The sequence below is a fragment of the Microcaecilia unicolor genome, chromosome 7 (assembly GCF_901765095.1).
Source record: "Microcaecilia unicolor chromosome 7, aMicUni1.1, whole genome shotgun sequence".
NCBI classification, from domain to species: Eukaryota; Metazoa; Chordata; class Amphibia; order Gymnophiona; family Siphonopidae; genus Microcaecilia; species Microcaecilia unicolor.
Genome location: NC_044037.1, coordinates 247,339,054 through 247,349,075, shown reverse-complemented (window position 1 = coordinate 247,349,075; position 10,022 = coordinate 247,339,054).

The window sequence follows — 10,022 nt, the reverse complement described above, 5'->3', positions numbered from 1 at the left end:
AGTTTTGTCCAAAAATAAATTGTAAAAATACACAACGTTAACCGGACAAAACAAATTTATTGCAACATTAGAATGTTGACTGGTGAGGGTATCTCATAACATCAAAGACATCTGTGTTTACCACCTTATAATGTGGCTCACAGGTCTATAAAAACTTGTAATCATAGATCACCCCCAGCCAACCAGTAGTACCTTGTATTATTCATGTATCAAAACCTACATATCGAATTGTCTTTCATTCATTGATGAACAGGCATAAAAAACCTTAAGTGTACTACTGCTCAAAAAATAAACATTATTGCAATAAAGTAGCAAATAATGCACCAAATCAACTTAGCTTGAGAGCTCCAAACTTTGTACAACGTCTTCTGAGGCTGGAGCTCATCAGGTTATAGCGGTGCTCTACGACACCATATTAGCAACTCCGATAACGCTGTAAGCCCGACAGGACCCTGTTTCGCGGTCTCTTGCTTTATCAAGGGCATAAACTTCTGTAACATAAAAAATAAGTTTTAGTGTTATGAACTCAATGATTTTAGCTTACTTGTTCTGTAAAACTGACGTCTGAACTCACAGCAACAGCACTTGATGTCAGTAAATCGCCTATCCAAAATGGCGTCGGCGTTTTAGTTATAGTAATTTCAGGCTCCACCCCTTACGGCATTACGTCGTGATCAGCTGTTGATTTTAAAAGAAACAGTTCCATTGAAGATGAGCGTTCAAACCATGAGGTTCTATTGTATTCAAACGAAAAATCCATTGAGTCTCTTTTTGGAGCAGTAGTCTGTTAATGTTACCTCCACGGGTATTTGGCAAAATGCGGTCGATCACCATGCATTTTAATGATTCGCTGGAATGTTGTTTCAAAATACAATGCTGGACAAGTGGAGCTCCGACAGTTCGAGCAGAGATTCTTGATCGATGTTCAACCATTCTCGCGTTCAATGATCTATTAGTTTTGCCGATATAAACTTTGCCGCATGGACAACTAACATAATAAATAATGTGAGTTGTACGGCAAGTAGTTTGATGTCTGAGTTGAACAGTCTGACCATTATGATAGAAACTAGCTGTCTCTATAGTCAAAGGACATGTTTTGCACCCATTTTTCTTACATTTTTTATGACTCCCTTGCATATTGAATCTAGTAGCTGTAAAAGCTGGCAAGTCGGCTGGACTTAGAATTTCACTAAGATTACGCGCGCGAGAAAAAGCCATCCTTAAACGACATCTTTCAAAAATGGGATGGGCGCGCATAATATCCCAATGTTGTTTAATAATATATGAAGCAGCTTCCCCTCCTTGCACATATCTCATAATAAAAGTCATGACAGGATCATCTTGTGGATCTGTTGTAGTATTTTGTAAAAGCAAGTCCCGATTCAAATGTTTGGCCCTCATATAGGCTTTTTTTAATACTGCTTTAGGATAGCTACGTTGCAATAATTTGGAGCCAAATGTATGGGCTTGCTGTCGAAAATCAATTTCCTCTGTACATATTCGTTTAAAACGTAAAAATTGTGAGAAAGGCAAGCTTTGACGGAGGGATTTAGGATGACAACTACCATATTCTAAGATAGAGTTCCTATCTGTAGATTTGGTGTATACCCTGGTTAGGAAACAGCTTACACTCTGAGTGATTATCCATTTCCTTGACGTTGAAATCACTCAGAGTGTAAGCTGTTTCCTAACCAGGGTATACACCAAATCTACAGATAGGAACTCTATCTTAGAATATGGTAGTTGTCATCCTAAATCCCTCCGTCAAAGCTTGCCTTTCTCACAATTTTTACGTTTTAAACGAATATGTACAGAGGAAATTGATTTTCGACAGCAAGCCCATACATTTGGCTCCAAATTATTGCAACGTAGCTATCCTAAAGCAGTATTAAAAAAAGCCTATATGAGGGCCAAACATTTGAATCGGGACTTGCTTTTACAAAATACTACAACAGATCCACAAGATGATCCTGTCATGACTTTTATTATGAGATATGTGCAAGGAGGGGAAGCTGCTTCATATATTATTAAACAACATTGGGATATTATGCGCGCCCATCCCATTTTTGAAAGATGTCGTTTAAGGATGGCTTTTTCTCGCGCGCGTAATCTTAGTGAAATTCTAAGTCCAGCCGACTTGCCAGCTTTTACAGCTACTAGATTCAATATGCAAGGGAGTCATAAAAATGTAAGAAAAATGGGTGCAAAACATGTCCTTTGACTATAGAGACAGCTAGTTTCTATCATAATGGTCAGACTGTTCAACTCAGACATCAAACTACTTGCCGTACAACTCACATTATTTATTATGTTAGTTGTCCATGCGGCAAAGTTTATATCGGCAAAACTAATAGATCATTGAACGCGAGAATGGTTGAACATCGATCAAGAATCTCTGCTCGAACTGTCGGAGCTCCACTTGTCCAGCATTGTATTTTGAAACAACATTCCAGCGAATCATTAAAATGCATGGTGATCGACCGCATTTTGCCAAATACCCGTGGAGGTAACATTAACAGACTACTGCTCCAAAAAGAGACTCAATGGATTTTTCGTTTGAATACAATAGAACCTCATGGTTTGAACGCTCATCTTCAATGGAACTGTTTCTTTTAAAATCAACAGCTGATCACGACGTAATGCCGTAAGGGGTGGAGCCTGAAATTACTATAACTAAAACGCCGACGCCATTTTGGATAGGCGATTTACTGACATCAAGTGCTGTTGCTGTGAGTTCAGACGTCAGTTTTACAGAACAAGTAAGCTAAAATCATTGAGTTCATAACACTAAAACTTATTTTTTATGTTACAGAAGTTTATGCCCTTGATAAAGCAAGAGACCGCGAAACAGGGTCCTGTCGGGCTTACAGCGTTATCGGAGTTGCTAATATGGTGTCGTAGAGCACCGCTATAACCTGATGAGCTCCAGCCTCAGAAGACGTTGTACAAAGTTTGGAGCTCTCAAGCTAAGTTGATTTGGTGCATTATTTGCTACTTTATTGCAATAATGTTTATTTTTTGAGCAGTAGTACACTTAAGGTTTTTTATGCCTGTTCATCAATGAATGAAAGACAATTCGATATGTAGGTTTTGATACATGAATAATACAAGGTACTACTGGTTGGCTGGGGGTGATCTATGATTACAAGTTTTTATAGACCTGTATCCCAGAAATAAGCAGTAGATTTTCCCCCTCAATTTAATAATGGTCTATGAACTTTTCCTTTAGGAAGCCGCCCAGACCTTTTTTAAACCCTGCTAAGCTAACTGCCTTTACCACATTCTCTGACAACAAATTCCAGAGTTTAATTACAAAGGGGCATGACAGGGGAATGTTGGGGGTGAGATTTGGGCATTCCCACAACTTGGATGTTTTTCTGCCATAATGGAACAAAGCAAAAACATCCAGCGCTAAAAGTTAGACATTTTGGTCTGGATCTGTTTCAATCATGTAAAAGGTACCCTGAGGGGCCCTTTTACTAAGCCATGTAGGTGCCTATGCGCGCCCAATGCATACTAATTCGGAAGTACCACCCGGCTACCATGTGGCCCGGGTGGTAATTTCATTTTTTTACATGCATCCACTACGCACACCAGACAATTTTCAGCACGCGGCACTAACCGGGATACACAAACCCTTTTCCGTAGCAATAAATCAATTTGTATTCCAAACAGTTAACTTGATCAAACTGAGGTTAATTGTCAGTTCAATTGTCCATTTGTAAATCCTATGGTATATACATATTTACAACTCCATCTGTCCATTACCCATCCTTTTTGGGTGGACAGCCTAAGGCTGTGCCTGCAGCACAGTTGCAGCATACGATCTCTACTATAAATCAGACCTCCCTGTCTGCCCACTTTCTACCAAAGGTGTACCTCTCCAGGCTACTCCCTTGGCTCCAAACAGGCTCCTTCCCTGTTCCTGCTCCTAAGCTGGGTTCCCCTGCTTCCCATCTGGAGCACTCCTCCACTTCAGGGTTAATGCTTTTAATGGCAGAAACATCCACTTAGTTCAACCTTAGTTTATTGAGCTCATCCAGGACATCCCCTCTCCTCAAGGGACCTGGCGGGGGGGGGGGGGGGGTAGAGGCAACCACAGTGTGCACACATCCTGAAATTACTACAGGATGCCTCAGTGTGTCCCCCCCCCCCCCCCCCCCCCCCCCCGTATACCATTTTTTGCTTCAGTAAATATGCATTACTATCTACCACAGTTTGGTAAAAGGGCTTCTTTGTAAGCAAAGCTGTTATTTACAGAATAGCACTTAGGATGATCATTGACATTTTTGCAGGTATATGCCTTCATGCATTCAAAAAATGTAAGTATTCTGTCCATTTATGCACATACCCCAGGATTCTATATAGCGCGCCTAGAGATCCACACCGAAATCCAAGCAGATTCTATAACAATGCTTGTAACTTAGAAGATGGCGTCCAGCGCTTGATCGCGTCTCAACGGATTTTGCCTGCGGGGCCCTTTACTTCTTGTTCTAAAAATTATTCTTTGCCAAATGCCGCATACAAAGAGGAAGGGGTTGGTAAAGAGTTTTCCACCATCAACTCAAATGCATACCCCGACTCAACAGACGATCCTTAGATATGCGACAAGCACTCCATTACATACTGGTGGGAGCCCTGCTGTTAGCTCTGCTGGAGGAGCGGCAGACCTACTGGGGCACGAAACATCTTTATCACCGCCGGGTTTTAAACTGTCACCTTGCCCTGCTGCGCTTCGTGGAGAGGTTGGAAATACTCGGCAACCGGAAGGCGGTGACCTGGGTAACCCTGATGGTGGTCCTCCGCGACAAGAAGCGACAGGAGATAAGACTCAAGAGACGGTAACGGCGTCTCCTAAGCTGGCGTCATTACAATCCATCTGGGAACTAATACAAGAAATGTCCACAACGCTTACTAAAACAGCACAAGATACTTCTTCTCTAGTAAGTAAAGTAGAAATTATTGCATCATCCTTGGAAACTTTGAAACAAGAAACTGATTTAAAAGTAACACAGTTGCAGACAGAGGTGGTAAACTTAAAAATGACAACAGAAACTCTTATAAAGGATAAACTAATGGTTTCGAGGAGACTTGAGCAGATAGAAAATCATAATCGCCGATTAAACCTGAGGGTGTTAAATTTTCCTGTAGCAACGGGAATTACCCCATTGGATTTTCTAAAGAAATATCTTACCGAAATACTTAGATACCCTCAGGAGGCAATTCCTCCTTTAAACAAAGTTTATTATTTACCGCCTCCGAAAACAACAAACATGATACCAGAGAAGTTACCGAATTTACCTTCTGATGGGATACAGGATTTATCTGCTTTATTGGAGGAATCTTTGTCGGAGATTGAAATAAGAAGAACTTTAATCGTATCCTTTATATTCGAACAGGACTTGAATGCTCTAATGAGATTATATTTTAAAAATTCAACTAAGCTCTTTTGTGGTCAAAAGATATGGATATTTCCTGACGTGGTAAAAACAACACAGGATAGAAGGAAAAAATTTCTAACTTTCAGAGAAGAAGTTAAAAGTATTGGTGCTAAATTTTTGCTTGCTTATCCTTGTAAGTGTTGTGTTAAATATCTAGGAAACAAATATGTCTTTTTCGATCCTGACCAATTACAAAACTTTTTGAATGCAAAATGAATAGTTAACTAGATGGTAAATTGTTAATGAAGGAATAACTGATTAAGATATAGAAAATATGGAACTTCTGGACAGGCCTATTTACCTTAAAAAGCATATTATTTGGATATCTCCTCTGTTTCTATTTCTCCTTCCCCCTCCATTATATTGTGGTCTAAGAAGTATAATTATTTTCCTTTTACTGATTGGAATTTTATCCAGTGTAAATGACTTTTTTTTTCTTTCGTGTTACTAAAGCAAGTTGTCTTGTATAAAACTATAAATGCAAAATAAATAAATAAATAAATAAAAAACAATGCTTGTAACTTAATTGGCTGTTGATAACAGCTCTGAACAAGCAATAATGAACACTAACATGGAGGGACATAATCGAACGGGGACACCCATCTATAAGGGCGGCCATCTCTAATGACGGCCCCGTAAAGCGGCGTACCTGACCGTATTATCGAAACAAGATGGGTGGCCATCTTTTGTTTCGATAATACAGTTGGGGACGGCCAAATCTCAACATTTGGGCCGCCCTTAGAGATGGCCGACATTGGTTTTCACCGATAATGGAAAGTAACGGCGGCCATCTCAAAACCGGCCAAATCCAAGCCATTTGGTCATGGAAGGAGCCAGCATTTGTAGTGCGCTGGTCCCCCCACATGCCACGACACCAACCAGGAACCCTAGGGGGCACTGCAGTGGACTTCACAAATTGCTCCCAGGTGCATAGCTCCCTTACCTTGTGTGCTGAGCCCCCCCCCAAAAAAAAAACAAAACCCACTCCCCACAACTGTACACCACTACCATAGCCCTTAAAGAGTAACGGGGGCACCTAGATGTGGGTACAGTGGGTTTCGGGTGGGTTTTGGAGGGCTCCCATTTACCACCACAAGTGTAACAGGTAGGGGGGATGGACCTGGGTCCGCCTGGCTGAAGTGCACTGCAGTACCCACTAAAAACTGCTCCAGGGACCTGCATAGTGCTGTGATAGAGCTGAGTATGACATTTGAGGCTGGCAAAAAAATGTTTTTTATTTTTTTGGGGGGGGGGGGGAGGGAGGGGGTTGGTGACCATTGGGGGAGTCAGGGGAGGTGATCCCCGATTCCCTCCGGTGGTCATCTGGTCAGTTCAGGCACCTTTTCAAGGCTTGGTCGTGAACAAAAAGGGACCAAGTAAAGTCGGCCAAATGCTCGTCAGAGCTGGCCTTCTTTTTTCCATTATCGGCTGAGGATGGCCATCTCATAACCACGCCCCCGTCCCACCTTCGGTACACTGCCGACATGCCCCCTTGAACTTTGGCCGGCCCTGCGACGGAACGCATTTGAAGCCGGCCAAAATCGGCTTTTGATTATACCGATTTGGCCGGCCTTAGGAGAAGGCCGGCCATCTCCTGATTTGTGTCGGAAGATGGCCGCCCTTCTCCTTCGAAAATAAGCAGGATAGTAACATAGTAGGTGACGGCAGAAAAAGACCTGTACGGTCCATCCAGTCTGCCCAACAAGATAAACTCATATGCACTACTTTATATGTATACCTGACCTTGATTTGTATCTACCATTTTCAGGGCACAGACCATAGAAGTCTGCCCAGTACTAGCCCTGCCTCTCAACCACTGGTGCTGCCACCCAGTCTCCGCTAAGCTTCTGAGGATTAATTCCTTCTGAACATGATTCCTTTATATTTATCCCACGCATTTTTGAATTCCGTTATTGTTTTTATCTCCACCACCTCCCGCGGGAGGGCATTCCAAGTATCCACCACTCTCCCCGTAAAAAAATACTTCCTGACATTTTTCTTGAGTCTGCCCCCCTTCAACCTCATTTCATGCCCATCTCGTCTTCCGCCAGGGTCGCTTTACTCATACTACCCCTCTCCTCAAGTCGCTTCACTGGCTCCCTATCCGTTTTCGCATCCTGTTCAAACTTCTACTAACCTATAAATGTACTCACTCTGCTGCTCCCCAGTATCTCTCCACACTCGTCCTTCCCTACACCCCTTCCCATGCACTTTGCTCCATGGATAAATCCTTCTTATCTGTTCCTTTCTCCACTACTGCCAACTCCAGACTTCGCGCCTTCTGTCTCGCTGCACCCTACGCCTGGAATAAACTTCCTCAGCCCCTACGTCTTTCCCCATCCTTGGCCACCTTTAAATCTAGACTGAAAGCCCACCTCTTTAACATTGCTTTTGACTCGTAACCACTTGTACCCACTCGCCTCCACCTACCCTCCTCTCCTCCTTCCTGTACACATTAATTGATTTGATTTGCTTACTTTATTTTTTGTCTATTAGATTGTTAGCTCTTTGAGCAGGGACTGTCTTTCTTCTATGTATGTGCAGCGCTGCGTATGCCTTGTAGCGCTATAGAAATGCTAAATAGTAGTAGTAGTAGGTTCATTTGCGGATTAATACCTGTCAAATATTTGAACGTCTGTATCATATCACCCCTGTTTCTCCTTTCCTCCAGGGTATACATGAAGTAAGCAATATTCCGCCTTCAAGGGGTATGAGATCTGCAGTATCAGCTGTAATCAATAACACCATGCCAATAAGGCTGAATAACAGGACAAGTCCACCAAACATGAAACACATCCCCGGGCTTGCAACAAATTACGCCAAAACATGCCAGTACCAGATTTAAACACCTTATAGAAGTTGGCAATAATTTAGAATTTACAAGCACAACTGCATTCTGTAATGCAGTGCGCCTAACTTCTAACACACGCATGCAAAAAGGGGTGTGATAGGTGGGGAAATGGGCATTTTGTGGGTGTTCTGAAATTTATGCGTATAGTTATAGAATATGGCCCAGTGTGCCTAAATCTACGCACCAGGATTTACACCACCACGTTTTCTTTGGTGTAAATGGATGCGTGTAGTTTTAGGTACTGATATGTCGACTAAGTGTATTCTATATACCGTGCCTAAATTTAGGCGCTGCTTAAAGAATACGATTAGTCTGCACTGATTTCAGAGCAGATTTTTTTACCACTATTTATAGAATCTCCCCCATAACGCAATCATAAATGTAAGTGCCCCAGTTATAGAGTTGCTCTTAAAGTGTTTAATCCAGCAGAGAATAGGAAAAATCCCCACGTTTCTGACCCATTTGCACCATCTTGAAAATTAGTGTTGCTTGGCCCCTAATTTCCAAACTTTTTAGGTTAGAAACAGATAACAATGAACAGTAGCAACTGTTACTGATAATTTAATTTTCTCAAACACCTTGGCCTTTGCATATAATCTAGCATTAATCAGGGAATTTATTGACTCCCATACCTATTTCTGTCAGCGAATTGTTTTCAATAAATATACTGTATATTATGATAGACTACTGTGATGAGAAAGGCAATGTTCCAGGTGGTCAGGTACTGGTCATTAAATGACTGCTGAATGATTGCTGATATTAAGAAAATTGCTTTACAATTTTAGGTAATTTTTAACTCTATTACAGTTAATGGGCTTTTATAATATTTTCATAGTAAAATGTTATGGAATGTTTCAAACTGCTAACATGATCTATTGGATTTACAGTTGCTAAAATTCATATGATAATTGTTTTATATTGTTTTTGTTTATACACAGCAGTGACCTTTTAAAATGTCTGTACTTTATGGAAATAATTTTGTAATGGTATGCATGCATAGAAAGCATGCACATACTTATACATGTGTGACTTCAGCAAATTGTCAATGTGAAATTATGCATATAGTTGAAAATTGCCCGGGAAGTTTATATTCTTATATTTACACCTCTTTGCGATATAGAAATTTACTGGGTCAATTTACATACATATAATCGCACCCCCTCCCCCCCCCCCCCCCCCCCCCACACACACACACACAACCTCATTCCTGGGAATGTCTTTGCTCAGTTCTTCTGTTGTACTAACCTGATTTTTTGAAGCAGGTAATCGTCTAAAGTGTTCATATACTAATATTTTGTTTTCATTCAAGTGTCACTGTTAAATGGTATCATTAATATTCTGTGATGATTTTATATTCTTTCATCAAAAATAACATTTAGAGAAAGCATGGCTCATAACGTTGTTTCCAACCACTGGGTTGTCTCTCTGTGTGTCTGACCTGAAGGGTGGGGGGGGGGGGGGGGAGGTATGAATTGAGTGGTTCTCAAACATTCCATTAGTTTGGAAAGAATAATAAAATGCAACTAAGGGCCACTTTTACTAGCATTTAGCACATGTTAACATGTGCCACCAGCTGTCACTGTGCCCATATGAATATAACGGGCCTTGACAGTAGATAGCACGTTCTAACTTTATTAGTGCACCTTAAGTGCTAGTATAATGGGGGAGGGGGTTCATTTTGCCTAGGCGATCACCTAGTTGATACATGGTTGGTAGATAACCCTGCATAT